At 29.9% G+C, this 18,726-nt stretch overlaps 1 protein-coding gene across 1 annotated transcript in view; it reads left to right on the top strand.

Moving 5' to 3' along the window:
- The first annotated feature begins 213 nt into the window (after positions 1-213).
- The window catches only part of LOC106687773 (bromodomain-containing protein 3), an 88,140-nt gene continuing 69,627 nt past the window's right edge, over positions 214-18,726 (top strand). The window contains exons 1-2 of the mRNA XM_014431839.3: positions 214-303; positions 399-630. The gene's annotated coding sequence lies outside the window, so the exon portion shown is untranslated. The remainder of the gene's footprint in view (positions 304-398; positions 631-18,726) is intronic.

The raw sequence follows: 18,726 nt of genomic DNA, 5'->3' as shown, positions 1-18,726 counted from the left end.
TACACTTCTGGAACACTCCATTCATGGTCTTGAGTCCATCTTCTTTTCAGACGAATATTTATGGTATATTTCATGCCATATCGTCAACTTTCGGAGTATTAAGATAATTGCCCATTTTTAATTGTGAACTAATAAGTATGGTTGAGGATTCTATATCGGAACTATTTGATGATACAGTGTATTCACAAATATTAACTATGTATGTTTTAATAGGTTTGACCATAAGCGCAGCTAACCAAATGCTCTGGCGGTGGAACCAGTAAGATGTCTGTGGGGTTTCCTCTCATTCTTCCTATTTAACAGGTACCAAACCAAGCGTTAAAGCTTGAAAACAATATTTAATTTTACAATTTTAAAACTTCTACTGGGTAGAATAATTATAAGTTTTTTTTTTTTAGTATTTTAGAGTGAACAATTTCTTGGGCTGGCCTCTCTCGAATACACCTATCTACGCACAAGAGCCTGATATAGGACGAAGATATACTAATTCTAGCCAGTTAGTTGAAGATAAGAAAGTGATTTAGACCTAAAGAGCAGTAACCCAACGGCCGTGTGACGAACTAAGTTGGATTATTTTTTCAAGATCCCACTTCCAGCTCCTTTTTGGCCTTCCGTATTCTGTATTGTCAAGTAAGTTTTACCATTTCATACTATTGCCAACCTATATTATATCGATCTATAATTAACATTCCATCGATTTAATATTTGTTTATTTTTGTTAATATTTAAAAAAAAAAAGGAATAAAAATTAATGCACTGACTAATGGTGCATTGATATTCAAAACACCATACACCAAGGTCCAAAACTAGTTTTTTGAATAAGTAAACTTTTCCTGGTATTTGGTTATTATTTGAATTATAAACTTGAAATTTACCGAAGCTTACATATTATGAATGTATCTAATATTACAGTAATGTAAGCGTATGCGTTCATAACAGCTGGGGAGGTAAATACTAGTGCCAGGAACACAATAATACCCGGCCTCTGGTACAACAAAGTTGAACTATTTTAAGATCTTTCACAGGAAACTCGTGTCTATCCGCTACAAACACCCAGTCATGCCTTTGTCTTTGCCAAGATGGACCGGCCTTCAATAACTTAAACTTCATGAGAACCTTAGGGAAAGAACAAGTGAAAGATTTTTAGGATCAATCTATTGTAAAAAAAAAAAAATTATAACATTTGTGAATCTTATTTATAGCAACCATATTTAATCTGCTTAGGCAACAGCAATCGGCGCAAAAAAAAAAAAAAAACACAAATAAACGAAAATTATTTATTCGTGCCGAAGTTTCGACCTGAGTTTCAGATCTTCATCAGGGCTATAAAACAAAAAGGGGTAACAAAAATCATTCAGAGAAACATCAACTAACAAATTTTGAAGTATACATATCTCCTTACATATATAATAATAAGATATCTTCTCACCTACATAACATTATATTTCATCTTTTATTGTTATCAATCAACTATTTATTATTATTTAATTCATTGTTTTGTATACTTACAAATTTGTTAGTTTATTATTTCTATTCAATTTTATGTTTCTCTGAATGATGGTTGTTATCTCTTTTTGTTTTATAGCCCTGATGAAAACCTGAAACTCAGGTCGAAACGTCGGTACGAATAAATAATTTTTGTTTATTTGTATTTTTTTTGTTGACCGCTCCCCCCCTCCTCATCCCCCAACCATCTTCACTTACTTATGAAGCGGTATATTCTTAGTTAGGTGTGGCGCCCTAAGGTGAGCTTCATTTATGAAACGATTGCTTTTATTGTTTCATACAGTAAAATAAAATCATCACGTATTGCCGAAAGGAAAGGTAAGGAGAGTAATAAAATAAAAATTGAATTAAAATTATCGTAAGTGAATTAGATTCAGGTATTAATTTAATAGCCACCTCAGACTTGGAAAAATTTTCGTTTTTCACACTATTGCGTCTATCTGATAACGTAAGTCTACTAGTTGCCAAATTCTATAACCATCCTCTTTTTTGTAAACATGTAAGTATCTAAATTTAATATAAGCTTTACCTATGTGGCAAATACTGTTATATTCAGTCTTATTTATGACAATATTTATATGTTCTCTTTCCATATCATATTAGGTGGAAGACAATGTCACGATGCCCCAAACATCCCATTTTATTTCAATGAGTACTTTCGTTCGAAATAGATATTATATCGTTCCTATGTTTCGTAATAAGCCCGACAGAAGTACTTTATTGAAGTATTATAAAATAATTTAACATGCCAATGAAATTTTTGTGGTTTAGGAAAAGTACTGGATTAGATCGTTTCAAATCGACCCAAACAAGATGGGAAAACGTTTTCGTCTTTGGCTGAAAACGAAAAGAAAATTCTCAAAGAGATATCCATAATGCCATCGGTGCTCCTTATTTGTACCTTTGTCTTCTCATGTGGATAAATAAATAAATAAATAAATATGTAAAATGTATATACTATACATTAAAGATTATAGATTTGTGGTTTACCATAAGTTAAATTAAAGATATTGTTCGAATGGCGTTCAGAAAAACAACATTCAAAAAATAGTTTTGATTATTTATTAAAAACCGACATTTCAACCCACATTTAAAATTGGTCTTCATTTAGGCTCAAAAAAATTAAAAATTAGGCGAATCTATTTTAGTAACGCATTTGTTAATGTATGTAATAGACTTACAATATGACAAAAGAAAACAGAAACGATTAAATAATTTTAAAAAAAAGTATAATGACTGAGATAGTTATAAGTAATAAACATCTTAAATTGTGATTTATACATAACACACCATGATTTATATATAATTAGTTATTAAAATGTCAGGAATTAAATTATTTAAACTTTTTTATTAAATATTTTTGTTTTAGGTAAGTTTTTTATATACATATATTTAAGTCATTTTTAAAACACCTGCGCATGTCGTCGGTTTGCAAGAAGACTGTCACAACTCAGAATAATTCATTTTTATGTTTACACAAGGCTTCACAAACGACTGCAATTTGTTTATATTTTTATGTAGAAGAGATAGTACAAGAGCTGAGAAGAAAAAGGGCAGTTATTTCACGCCAATGATTGATTACTTTGAATAAACTAATTATTACATTAAAATATAGATTATAATGATTGAGAGTGGTTTATTTCATTATTAACACTCACAATTGTGATCCAATACCCCCTCAACTTTATTTTCAGAAACTCTCCTTTTTTTATTTCTTTTTTTTAACGCTTTGGCCCTCAGGGCATTTTCAATGATACAACCTATAAACATTTTGGTTTTAATATTAATTACATTTTTTACTTAACTTTTTTGGCTATACCTTAAATATTGATGTCATGTTCTTTAAAATCTTTTCTGCAGGCTAATTGCCCATGTCATATCTTTGAAATAAATTAAATATTAAAATAATATCACAACAGTTTCTAATAACAAACAATATTTCTAAAATGATTATTTACTTACAGAACTTTTTATATCTTGAATTTAAAACTTTTTTACACAAATAATCTTCTCTTTTTCCACTCAAAAACATCATTTATAACAGACGCTACCTTCAACAGGTTAGAACTCTGTTCCTTATCATTTAAAATATTTTTTTTACATTTAATACAATTTAATTAACATTCAATTTCAATTCATTTTCTTATAATTTATCATTTCTTAAATCCATAATTACTATATTTTTATTATATATGTATATTTTACATTCATATACTCCCCTCTCTTTTTTATTTTTTCACATATGCACTCCCCTATACATGCTTTTAGGTGTATATATATATATTAAATATACATCTGTATAATTCAAGGATTTGAACAATTATCTATGTACTAGATCTAATCTATTATCTAACTTATTTATAATAATTACATATTTATTTTACTTAAAGTTTCAGAATAATGGTGGTTTAATCCTTTAGAATCTGATTTGAAGTTTACTGTATAATTTATATTTTCTGGGATATGAATTGATTCTAATATTTTTCTTCTAAAATTATTATTTTAATTAATAAATTATTATTATATACATCCTGTCTTTCATATATTGTTTGGTTTCACCAATATATATGACTGAACAATTAATGCATGGAATTTTATATGCTGATCCAGATTGATATTTACTATCTATTGGGTTGTTTTTTCTACTATAATAATTTTTTTATTTATTTTTTGGTTTGAAACAATGAAATTTCTTCTGTATCATAAATCTTAAAAGACCTTTTTATCCCTTCTGACAAACCTTTTATATAATTACAACTATAGTATTTTTTATTTTACTTTATCGGATTTTCATTTTTATTTCTTTTATTTTGGATTTTTTGATATTTAATTTCCATATTTCCTTTATTAACCCTTTAGGATAAAAGTTTTCCTGAAATATATTAAATAACTTTTCCTTTATTTTCACCAATTTCATCCATTATCTTTATTGCCTTATTTAAAAAGTTATTAATAACGTTGTATTTCATGTGAATAGGATGACAGGATAAATAATTCATAATTATATTACTGGAAGGTTCCTTTTTTGTCCATCCTGTTAATAATTTATCTCCTTGCCTCTTTATCAACATGTCCAGGAATCTTAAATTGCCCTCTTTTTCTATTTCCATCGTAAATTTTAATCTTTCATGGTAACTATTGAAATATCTAAGCATCTTATTGTTATCTGTCTCTTTAATAATGCAGAAAATGTCATCAACATATTTAAACAAAATTTTTAATTTTATACCTGATTTTTCAATTGCTTTTTTATTAAGTCATTCATTACTAAACCAGACAGGCATACACTTAAATGTCCACCCATTGGAAGACCAACATTTTGTCGGAAGACCTCACCATCATATTTAAATATTCCATTTTCACAACACAACTTTATTCCTTCCAAAAATAATTTTTGTTCTTTATTATAGTATTGTGTTTAATTTCTTCCCATTTTTCTTCTATAATATTATATACCACTTTCAGAGAAATATTTGTAAATAAGGATACTGCATCATAACTCACCATTTTCAATCTTTATCAACTTCAATTTTTCTTTTACCTCTATTACATTTTTGACATCTATATTTTAATCTTTATAAACATTATTAAAACTTTTAAAAAAAATTTTGTAAATTGTAAATTGGCCCATTTAACAATTGGCCTTATAGGTTTATCTTCTTTGTGCAGCTTAATTAATCAAAACATTCTTAGATGGTGTCAATGTTTGTTTATTTTTTCATCAATAAATTTATTCTTATTAAGTTTATCTACATAATTTATTACATTTTTATTCATTTCTAATAAAGGGTCTATTCTTAACCTTCTATATGTATTATCCTCATTTAGGATCTTTTCCATTTTCATTTTATAGTCTTCCTTTTTCATTATTGCCACCCTTTTTGTTTTATCAGATTTTATAATCCATAAGTCAAAGACAAGGAGAATTTCTAAAAATAAAGTTCAGAGTATATTGGATCAAAATTGTGTTTGTTAATAATAAACTAAGTATAATTACTAGTCTAAATTAATGATTCTGCTAAATATAGGTAGAGTGAATAAAAAATAGATTTCTCAAAATAAATTCACTAACTACTGATTTTTTTTATGAAATGTTGCTATTTAAAAATCTATATCCCGAGAACTATTGAACATAAATAGGTCTATAAGGGCTCATATTTTAGTAAATTCACTTTACTTTAAATGATGTTCTCTTAGATTTTCTAGCGTTGTTGGTAGTTTTAAAGATATAGAGCTCTGAATGATAAACTAATTTTTTTAACATTTTCAAACAGCTGCCATTTTTTAAAATTCCTTCTACCTATTCTTGGTAGACTCATACACTTTGACTAGTAATTATAAATAGTAGTTTTCATTAAAATATTCGTAAATTGGGATGAAATGACTGTCTTTTTTTCTTCTCCTGGGCTCTTGTACTAAGAGTTACAAGTGGCCATCTAGCAGGCGTGTAAGAATTAAAATATAACTCTTCCACATAAAAATATAAACAAATTGCAGTCATGGTGAAAACATAAAAATAAATTATTTTGAGTTGTGACAGTTTTCTCCTAAACCGACGATTTGTCAGTCTAATTCTTTATAATACATATTTTAATATGTTAAAAAAAGTGAATAAATATCATAGAATTAAATTTAAAACGTCAATAATATTCTTTAATTACTACTTTTCTGAACGCCACCCTGACCACATTACTCTTAAAAATTATGTTTTATTTAGTTATTACAGACCATTATTGTTTCTTTTTATGTTTAATTTTACATATTTCATCGGTATACTATCGCTTATTACCGCACTTGTTAGTTAAATGGGAATCACGTATTAGAGAAAATACGTAACACTTGATGTATACTAACCTTCATTATATGATACTAAAAGATTCCCTTTTTCTTATGGTGAATGGAACCATCTCCATCCCACTAACCCTTTTTTATACCAAATCGGTTTCTTGCAGACAGGTCATTGGGGACAGTTATTGAATTAAAAGCTCTGTAATAAAACTGGCCTAATTTTCCTCTATGATCATTCTGCTTTCTCATGGATATCCCTTCATTAATCTCTCCTTGCTGATTATGTCCCTTATGCTCTGCACATAAAACAACCATCTTATCTTCTCGGTTTTAACTGTAGACACGATGTCAGGGGACTGCTTTAATTCCTGTGAATAAAAAAAAAAAAAATGGTTATTATAGTTAACTTTTAATTTGTTCAAGTTGGAAAACTCTTAACGTTAAAAGGTTTTCCAAACAACCATATTGCATTTCATCAAATCCTCAGTATGATGTGGGAATATGGCCTTCGTTTAGTATTCCTAGAAATTATTCGGTTATTACTCCACATGCACTTAAAAAGAATTAACATCGCCGACCGCCCAGACCAGACAGGTGTTACCGGATCGGGGGAACAAGCCTAGGGCGGTAAAAAACATTAAAATAAATAATGTATATAAAAAAAGTGTTCCAGTTCCCCTTCGTGCTTTTGCTACGAACTGAATTATACAAATTTATACGAGTTCGTGAACACGTGGACGTTTTCAACCTAATGCAAAAGATGTTTCTGTTATTGCTGTAAATGATCAATGCCAAATATGTTACTGTTATTGCTGTTAATAAGAAATGCAAAAGATGTTACTGTTATTGCTGTTAATAAGCAATGCAAAAGATCTTACAGTTATTGCTGTTTATGAGCAATACAAAATATTTTACTGTATTGTTTGTGCCTAAGTTGACTGGATTAATAATTGTACTGGAAACAAATTTCCTCCATCCTGATCAGCAAAAGTGGAACACGTGGACTTTGTAGCACTAATATACTGCTGTTAGTGAACAATACAAAATATGTGTTGTTATTTTTATGTTAAGGTTAGGTCTCTACTTCGACTGGACTAATTAATATTTTTCTTAGAAACAAAGGGATTGTTTTCTCCATCCTGATCAGCAAAAGTGGAACACGTGGACTTTGTAGCACTAATATACTGCTGTTAGTGAACAATACAAAATATGTGTTGTTATTTTTATGTTAAGGTTAGGTCTCTACTTCGACTGGACTAATTAATATTTTTCTTAGAAACTACATAGCTTCGAAAAAAAAGTTGTATAACCACTTTAGTAATAAATTTAATGTACTTTAATTATGTCATGAAGATTTTTTCAGCAAACCATCCTTAGTTTTATAAATGTAAAGCTGAAAGCATATCCGGTTTTTACACTTCCATCTCTCCCCACCTAAACTCAAGAGCTACTTAACAATCAAAGGGAAGGCTACTTCTTTGTTTAAATGTTAGGATTAAAAAAACTAACGTTAAATAATTCATTTAACTTCTCGAACTTAGTATCTTGTTCATAATAAAAAAGATCTAAATATTTTTGAACGCTGTTTATTCTAAAAGTAAGTTTGTTTTTTTCTCTTAGATTCACTATTCTAATACAATATATTTTTTATAAACATATGATTAATGTTGCAATTTTATCGATTTTTTTTTCTATAAGAACAGAACCAATTTTGAGAGTTCACTAGCCTAATATCATTTACAAATTTATTTTTAATATGGGCTCTACACGCATTTTACTTGCCGGAAGTCCCTAACATTCACAGAAACAGGGCAAGGTGTGCCAACCAACGTCACCTCTAGTTTGTTCTAGAGAAATAAACACGACTAAAGTTTAACATGTTCTTCGTTTCTTAACTCGTTAATCTAAATATTCACTGAGAAAACTAAACGTATTACTCTTACTAAACGTAGTACTCCTCTTTCTCCGCATGGTATTTCTTTTTCTTTGTAGTCTCTATTCCTCGTGTTCCAAGTGTGGGGTTCTTCTTTGTAGTATACGAGGAAGAATAAAGCATCCTCATTAGCCCAGATATCCATTTTTCTAATTAAGAAATAAAGTATATAGACTAGTAAATAAGAAACAGCACTAAGAAGAATAGTCGATTGTATGTCGACTGTTTACAATCAATACTAAGACAAATATGTGAGATGCATTTACAAAGCAAATAAAAATAGGAATAGATATGTCCTATACACGTGAATATGAATACTGTCGTATCCTCATATCACAAAAATCTATATTCCTATTATTTTATTTGGATAAAAATATATTCGTATTTACATTCATAAGCTACTATTATTGTAAATACATTCATTATTCGTATTAAGGAGTACAAATACAGTCAAATCTGTATTTGTATAAAATTCTAGTGTTGTTACAGTATTTTTTTAATATACTGTTTTGTTCTAGATTTGCACTCTTTGTGTAACAAACGTTTTTAGGAAAAAATCATTATTAAATAAATGACTTTACGCAAGTACGAATAATGCTAAAAAATATGTAGTTTTTATAATATAAAATAGTTTTTTTAAAGTTATGTATTAAGATTCTTGCCAAAAAGGTTAAATTAATAAATTCAATAACTTTTTAATATGTTTATTTATATAATTTATTATATAAATTCTAAATATTTATATTTAATAAATGGAAACTTTTAGGTAATTTTCTTTAATCCATTAAACAAATTATAAGTTATTATTTTTAAGTTAAGAAATTATATTTAAAAACGTGTATATCAGAAAATATAAAAAAAAAAGTTCATCACTTACCATAACAGAGTAATAATCCATTACAATTTATGTATATAGTTACAATGCACAAATATAAAACCAAAACAGAGTACCACTACACAATCACACTTCCTTTTCCACTAGATGAAACTGGCCATGCTTTACAATTTCATTTCCTCCTGCACTGAATCCCATTTCGTTACTCACTTAAGTCCACAGTACTCCAATACATTTTAACCTGTTATTAACAACAAAAAATATTGTTAATATTTTCTACTTATGAACAACCCCGTACTCAAAACTGAAATGGTTCTGAAACTTCACGTGGCCGTCCTTCTCCTTTTCTTTTTCGCCCTCTAGTGGTGATCACTGGCAAGAGGGCCAACATCATCATGGTAAGGGGGGCAATGGCTTCTTAGAGAGGTTGTTATACCTGAGAATGTATCTATGGACTATAAAGTATCTATGTAGAACATAAAATGTATCTAATGTATCTAATAAGCATTTAATTTTGAGATTTTTTCAATTATAAAGAAATATATTTTAGCGACATTTCGATATCTTGCTGTTCTGGTATTAATAGTTTAATAAATTATAAAAAAAAACAAAAAAAAAAACATTTTTCTAAAAAAGAAGAATTTTCTTTTCTAATGATTAATTATAAAAATTATAAAATACAAATTGAGATTTATCAAATATTATAACTTTTAAGTATTACAAATTCTATAAAATAGAAACAGTGTTTACTATTATTTGGAAACTGAAATACTCTTTAGGTGAATATTTATATCTCAGTGTTTATTCTGTGTATGTTAATGTATAATAATTAGTTAAGAAAATCCTTTTTTTAAGTAAAAATGTTCTTTGCAGGGGATACATATAATTAATAGTGAAGAAAAAAGTTATTAATATATGTACATGTATATATAAATTCACACTAATAATTTTAAGATGCTACATCTTTGCCAAGCTATAACCAACCACTTCGCACATACACAAACCTGTGGATATATTATTTGAACTGACCTGTTGAGTGGATGTAGATCAGAGGGCGCTTGTGCAGCATTCACACGTTTGTCCCCAGTTTTGTTTTGAGACTGCCAAAAGATGAATATTGATGATCTCTCTATTTAAATTAATTAAATAATTTCACCAACCTTCGTTTCAATAATTAACTCTAGTTTAAGATTTTATATTTGAAAATTTCATCGATTTGGTGTAAATATACCTTTTTTTAAATCTGGCACTTAACTTTAGGGGTTTATTTTTATTTAACAGTTTGATAAATATAGATTTAGAAAGACATTATAGGTCTGGGTAATTAAATTAACAGGTTTTTGACAAAGATTTTAGAACGAAGGCTACATTTACAGTCTATGTCTAATTCTATGAATTTTTATCACCTAGCACTTACAATGGCCATATTTACCTTTCCTTTTTTTTTTAACCTATCTTTATTTTTTCCTTCTTATAATGAAAATCGTATAAATGGAATGTAATAGCCAACAGGGGTCCAAAGAACAAGCATGTGTATTCTCACGTTTCTTACTTCCTTTGTTTACTAAGAATGTGTACAAGTTATGGATTAGCGGATGGATACAGATCCTGCATTATAGTCAGAGCATAGTTCATTGACCAGAGAATTAATTCCTTAACCAAACTGACCACCAAATTTAAATATGGAAGTAAGGATGATAGAAGAGAGACGCAAGTCTCTTTTTATCACCTTTATAATTAACCCAAATAATTTTAAATGTTTGTTGCAAAAATACAATTTTTTATGACACTATTATGCCATAAATCCAATGATTGAATGCAAATCCAACAGGTAATCTGTAAATTAATCCTTATTTTTCATTACCTTCACTTACTTATGTATATGAACTATATAGTGAAGGGACGTATTTCTATCGTAAAAATTTTTAATTCCTGTTTTCTATGCAAATAAAACATTTTGAGGTTCTTCTTCTTTCTCTTCCTCCTTATTGCCTTTCAACGTGGAGGTGCCTATGTTCAAGCAAACCAAGCCCCTCGATCCCGAGCCCATTACCCTCTTAGTATCCCAGTTTTTCTCTCTTTTCTCTCTCACTCTGGAGATGTAGGTTTGAGGTTCCAGGGTCCTAATTACCCAGACTAGCAAGATGGTCGCGTGCGTGCGTGTACGTCCGTGTTAAAACTCTGAACTGAAATTACATATATAAGGTGGGAATACATCTAGAGTATCGAAGAAGTTGCTGTCATACCCCAGATGTATTCGACCAACCGTTAGTTACATTTCATAGATTTTCACATTTGTCTTTCGATTTTCTTGAACACGGCTTTAATGATTTTAGTTAAATTCCGTATATAAATGTACAATTATATGGTCTATCAGCGATATTAGCTAGGTCTTAATTATCTATATTAGGTAGGTCTTAATTATCTATATTAGCTAGGTTTTAATTATCTATATTAGCTAGGTCTTAATTACTATATTAGCTGAGTCTTAACATCATTGAAATAGTTTGACTAGGCTTAAATACCGAATGTTCCTTAAGTCTCTTAAGTACCTTTAGTTCTCTTTGTCAGGAATAATTATCTATTTCAGATTTAAAATAGTAATAAAAAATTAATAAACATAAGTTATGAAAGGATAAGGTAGTTAATTTAAGGAGACAGGAGGAAAAATAATTTCTTCAGATTGAAAACACTTCTTGCAATAAGAGTATATAGACATATTATAAATGGTTAGAAGTCAAAAAGATGTTAGAAAAAATAATATTTAACATATGAAGTCGAAGAAGGCAATAAAGAATGACGGAAAACGCTAAAATATAACGTCTGTTCTAATGCGAGTTAAACTGACAGATGCATGCGTGGTATTGTAAACCTCGTCCATCTTTTTATTTGCTACTAAAGTTTTATAATTTCATTTAACCTAACCATGAGCCTTTTACTCGACAGGATTATTAGCTACATAAAATATATTTTTTATGTGTATTTATTTAATACCAAACCGCCTGGTGGACCTTACATAGTTGAATAAACGTTACGACTAAATATAATCATTCTTAATATTTTCAATATAGTTTATAGTATATATAGTACTATAAAATATAGTTTTGAATAATTGGTTCAGAACAGAATGTAAATTTTAGTAAAATGTTTTTGTATTTCTATTATACTTTTGTGAAAGAAAAATATTAAATTTTAAAACGACAAATGTTATTAGGAAGTCTCTTCTGAAAGAAACCTCTTAAAATTAGAATTTCTCATTTCGTTAACTAAAAGGCTAATTTAAAATTATTAAGGGAAGTATTGTCATTCTGAATAATATAAAAATATCTGAAACAAGCGAAAATTAATTTCATTTCAAAGCAGGGTGGTAAGTGAAAATTGTAAGATGCGCGAGCCATACTCGAGCTTTTATTTATATGTTAAATATCAAGTATGCACTTCTAATGTGATGGGCAGTGCAGCTGAGGGGTAGAGGATCTGCTAATTAACGGTCCAACAATTCATTGTTTAAATTTTGTTTAAATAAAATACCAGTTGTTCCCAAATTTGGTCTTAATTCGCGTAAATGTTATAACAAATATATTACCACCACTTTTTGTTGATACATTCCAGGAAACCCATGGGGTAGCTGGGTAGAACATTTGTGACCCCCAGGTCTAGCAGGTATCAACTCAGGTAGAAAAACATCCCTTGGCGGGGGTTGTCTTGGTGTAACGGCTTTCCATGAGACCCTACAGCCTACTCCAACCTATCCTACAACTAAATTATTTTTCATTTTAAAAATAAGTTTTGATCCATATTGTCGACAGATTTATTTCTGTTTTCAAATGTTAAAAATTAATTCAGTTAATTAAATTAATTAACTAATTTTTGAGGTCCGGGAAAATCCTTAGAAAACTGTCGCGATTGGAAAATGCTCAGATAAAATTTTGAAAAATCGTGAATTATTACGTAGGAGTTCTCGAATTAAATGATTTAATCACATCAATAAATAATAAATCATCTCATAGTCAGGAAGGGCACCATTATATATGTATTTATATACACAGGTGTATATTAATATTGTTATATTTTCAATAAAAGAGGTCAGAAAAAAAAATCACCATAAAAATAAAAAAAACACCTACAAAAAAAGTGTGCCAAGTGGCTATAAAATTCAATTTCCCGTAAGAATCATTCATGACGACTCTTAATCCTAAGATCGTGATGACTAACTCTTATGGCTTACTGATTCACAATATGAAGACTAATTTTCACGAGAAATCGAAGTTCTATTATTTATTCATATAGGTATTGTACGTATTAAACCTATTCATTTTTATTACTGAAATATCTTGTAAAGTTTCATTTCAATTACTCCTTTTTTTTTTCTTAATTTAAAAAAGTATTTACATATATTAACGAAGTGGACAATTTTTCCGCTTTCTGTAATGGTCTTTGGTTCTATATTATTGTATCGAATTATATTTAAATACAAAGTCTGAAGAGGGAAAAATACAGATGGATCGAGGCCAAACCTCGTTTGAAACGATCATACAAATTTAGAATGCCCTCAGTGGTTTTTCCCTCTTTTTAAATAGACGGTCACTGTATTCTAGGAAACGTGGGTCTGATGAACTCCCATCTTATTTATTTTCATACTATGTTGAGGAAATTGGTGAAATCTTTCTAGAATCCTAAAGGAAATCTTGACCTTACCTCCATATTTACTATTATATTTAGTGAGAGTTGGCTTGGGATTAATCAGAATAGTCCTGGTCAAAAACACTAGCAATTCTTACAGTGGTTCATGAACCTGCATTTTAAGTTCGTTCGAACCAAGCCGATACAACTATTTACTCTTACACTCCAATAAAGTTGAAATGTTCAAGTTCCCTTCAAACAATGGGTAAAATACTTCTGTATCTTTGAATAAATTTTTTATCTTGAATAAAAATTAAAGGATTTTCTAACCTCATTGGATTTTCAGACCTTGAATATCTTTGATCAATTTGACAAGTTTATTCTACCTCAGGTCTTCAGCTCTCTTGAGCTAGTTGTTTTGTTTTATACAAACCAGAACATAAACTTTTATTTTAAAAGGAACCCAATCAATACATGTAATGTTGAAAGACATTAGCAAGAAAAAAAAAGTGATGATATTTTACGTAAGTGTTCCTTAAATAATGTTAACTCTAATATCACCAATTACCAATGAGTAATTCAATATAAAAACGTTGTTTAGCCATTTTACAAAATCATTAGGTATCTTGCTTATATTGCTGTGTTTCATATAAAATTTACTATTTTGATGATTTTAAAATTCAACTGATTTCGAGACGTTTCAAACTAATAATTCCAACGATTGCAAAGAGTTCTCATGGATGAAATTAACGTAGATTTCGACAAAAAAAATGTACCAGAGGCGTTTCAAAATTCCACTTACAATCAATACTTGTAATGAACTTTTGGTACCATAAAAATTTGAAATTAATTGGTTAAACACCTTCTGAGTTATGAATGATTTTTAGGATTTTTATATTTAAAAACTGTTATGATATACCAAGAAATAGCAAAAAATCTGTAAATGATGGAAGAAAATGGAGTTGATTTTTGGTTTCATCACATCAAAAAAATTGATGATAAGCTAAAATAATGAAATCAACTTTCAAACGTTTCTTTTTTGTACACCAATTTGATTTATGCCGATTCCATTATTACACTTATTGAATTAAATTATAATGTAGTTGTAATCGTTGTTTTTGGATTTAATGGTTAAATAATGAATTCATCCTAATCTGGAGTGGTAGTCGGGGTCGAGATAGTTGTTATGATTCGAAGCCATAACATCTTTGCACGAATATGTTATTAATTTACCATATGTTACATTTAGTTTTATGGATTCTTAAATTCAAAACCAGTTTGTTTTGTACGTTTAAATAAGAAAAAAATATCAAAATTTCATATTTCTTATTAAAAAATATATTGATTAAAAATGATTAATGAACTCTCAGAAGCGGACATGCTAAAGTTTGCGGATAGAAAAGAATCCGAACTGGAAAAAAAAGTAAGGAAATTGGAGCAAGACATGATGGAGTTAGAGAGTATCTTAAATAAAGAAAAACTAGTGAGAAACAAATCTCTAGAATATGAAAAGCTTTCTGCCGGTGATCGGGCGGTGCTGAGCAGCTCCGTTTCGTTAGAAGATGGCGCCAGCAACATGGGGAAGGGCGACGGGCCGAATCCTTGGCAGGTCATGCCGATACACATCTATCGCAATTCAACTTCTTCCCAAGTCCAGCCAGCTTTCTTCTTCACCTGGGACTCGACTCCTTACGACTTCCACAACAACAGCGCCCAGAGGAGTATCTACACTCTGTTAGACCAATGGCAACCTGATGGGCATCCCATGTCCGCTGAACAGTTCAAGAAGCAGTTGAGTGCCCTCCTAGTTGCCAACAAAGAGCCGCCTTCAACAACCGACCTAACTGTGAACTATTTCAATGATCTGGATGACATAAAAAGTTCTTGTGAGAAAATTGGACCTATTACTACAAAAACCGAACCTGATATCAAGAAAGTGGACCTAGATGTTAAAAACTCCCACCTCGACATGAGAAAACCCGAACCCGACTTAGAGACTCGGGAGATCCTCGCCAATCTTGAGAAGAAACTTAAAGAAGTAGAATCTAAATGCCGTGATGATTACGTCAAGGTCATGAATCCATTTACAGGAAGTAAAACCAAAACTGAAGAACAAGTTGATAATACTAGTGCTGACAAAAGAGAAGAAAATGATCAAGATGATGACTTCATTGACGATCTTATTTTCGAAATGTTTAAGGATTCGCATGATGGTTATAGTACGAAGCCAATAGAACTTGCAAAAGAGGTTGATGATCTGCATAATTTAATAAAGAGTCGCAATGAGGTTGGAGATCCAATGTTTCTAAAATTAGAATCAAAAAAATAAAAATAAACTATAATAATATATTCTAATACATCTTTTAAAAAAGTACCTACTTTTATGACTAAATAATATTTTTTCGTCCAGAATCAGTCAAATTTTACAAAAATAAAAATACAGTAGCTGTCGTACAAAAAATCATTATTTGAAATAGCCTCCACAATCATCCAACTCTTTTGGTTCCAAAATAGGTTTATAATGTCGGCTTAATGAGATTCCTGGAGTGTCAGATGATACTTATAGGCAACTGGCCTATGGGCTCCAATCTTCTACAGGCCCTCTGGCCCTTTTATTTGATTTTAAAGAACAAACAATTTCACCTAAGCTTAGGTGGTATAAGTCTATATTTTCTCTAAAATAAAACTCAAATTCTCATTAATAATAATTGATAAACATAATTCTCAAATTCGGAGAACTGTCCTGCTGCTATATTCAAAATTATTCGGGAATAAGGAGGCTTAGATAGTTGACAGTAGATTAATAAGAAGAGAAGATGTTCAAGGGTTGCGGTCAGCAAAAAAAACAAAAAACAACACAAATAAACAAAAAATTATTTATCCGTGTAGACGTTTCTATCTGAGTTTCAAGTCTTCACCTCACTTAAACTCAGGAGTGTAACCAGAATCCCGGCCGAAATCTACCTAATGAAGACCTGAAACTCAGATCGAAGCGTCGGCAAGAATAAATAATTTTTTATTCATTTGTGTTTTATACTGACCGCAACCTCCTCCTCCCTTATTATTCGGGAATATTTCAATATATGTTAAAAGCATTCCTAATTAACTCCACGCACATTCATTATTTAGATTGGCAGCAGTGAATACTTATATGTTATTCGCATTTGGAATAACAGTCTGTTTCATGAGATAAGAAAAATCGAGTTAACAAAAACATGGAAACTGTGGGATGGGTAAAAATCAGTTATTAGCCTATATCATCCACAGTATGGTTTTAAGTTAAAGTAATTCTCTATAATAAATATGAGTAAATTATAATTCATGTTATCATTTTTTTTTTTTTTTTTTTTTTGCAAAATGTGTGGTTTTTGCGCAGATGGGTCAATGCAAATGCATAATAAGTTGAATAGTGTGGACAAAAGGATATGAGGTGGAAAGTTCTAAAGTATTTCAAAGCATAACTATCCTTCCACTTAAAGCCCGCCAACTCTCAGTTTCCTCCCTTCCTTTCATTCACTTTTGACTATCATAGTAGCCTGGTGTTCAGCGGCCTTCAAGTGAATTCGAAGGTAAACTTTTCTTTAAAAAAAAGTCTTATGAATTGCTCAATAGTTTTTATTTTTTGGATCTCTAGAAATACGCGTATAGTGCAGTCTTACGCCGAGTTGAAGTAAACCCTTCCTACTAATGCTAGTAGGTCTGTTCAAAGAACCACTTCTAGCTGCCCAAAGCATGCGTAGTACGGAGTTTAACCTGCACTACGCATGTTCCGTACAGTTCTGGACATTCTCTAGCCTTCTTCCAATTGCATGAAGAACTGAGTGATTAGAACTCAGTGCCCCTTCTGTATCCTACTTTTAAAAAACCTGCATTTCAATGTTTAATTACCATAGGAAATAAAAATTTATCGAAAAGTAGCAAAAATACATCTTTTAAATTTTAGATTATTGGGTATATTCTAACATTCGATGATCAAACATCTATATAAAATTTTATCAGCTGGCCAGGATTTTTTTTGGTTAAAATTGATCCTCTAGCTCTAGGTTTTTAATGTATTTTATTGCTAGGATAGATTTCTGTTAAGCTCCACCCTTCAAAAAGGCCCATTCTGTGACCCACTCAAAAAATGTCTGGTGGATTTTCAAAATAATTTAAAAAACACAGGATACTATGGTGCCCCTCTATCTCTTTAAATACCATACAATTCTTTTAATAATTATGTTAATCGGTACAGTTGTATGCAGAGCAACTCCTAACCATTACTGAAATATATATAGTGTCAATTGTTAATAATTGTAATTATGCTGAAATCCTTATAAAATAATAAGTGAATTTTAGATAACTGTTTTATAATGGACAATGTTATCTGAAATGCCAAGGTAGATGAAATAGACGTCATCTTCCTTCTCTCTAACTTCTTGGACCACGATCCTAGTTGCCCTAGTTGCCTAGTTAGAATAATAGTAACATCATACAATGATAGAATATATTTAATAACCAGTAAGAAATGTATTTTACAGAAAGAAATTCAAAAGAATCATTTGTATTTACCTCAAATACCGTTATTAAATGATCACTTAAGAAGTCTATTGTTGATTTCAGCCAGATTCTGTTGTACTTTGCAGGTTAAAAATCCTACTTTAGTGAACCGACAAGGTATTACCTTGCACCATTACAATTCCAAACCTCAGAAATCTAAACTGACCTAGTTAAAAACCTCGAGACTTAGTCTTTTATATTCACCATAATCTTTTCGTATTTCCACTTTTTTCATTTGCTAGATCATTGTCATAACACATTACGAGGTACTTCAACAAAAAGTTATATCTAATTTTGTATCTAGGATTAAGATGTGCAACCCTTGGTTGAGAGTAGTAGAACACTATAGATTTAGTGGATTAAATGGATCATACACATTATAAAATTTTAGTGAAATTCGGACGGCACATTTTTTTTACAATCTAGTAGTACTAAATGATACCATACTTCACTAAGCAATGATAATAATAATACCATACTTCACTAAGCAATGATAATAATA

Source organism: Halyomorpha halys, unplaced genomic scaffold, assembly GCF_000696795.3.
Source record: "Halyomorpha halys isolate HHAL.00 unplaced genomic scaffold, Hhal_1.1 Scaffold1010.1, whole genome shotgun sequence".
NCBI lineage: Eukaryota > Metazoa > Arthropoda > Insecta > Hemiptera > Pentatomidae > Halyomorpha > Halyomorpha halys.
Note: the sequence above shows the minus strand (reverse complement) of the source record. Positions and strands in the feature narration are given on the sequence as shown.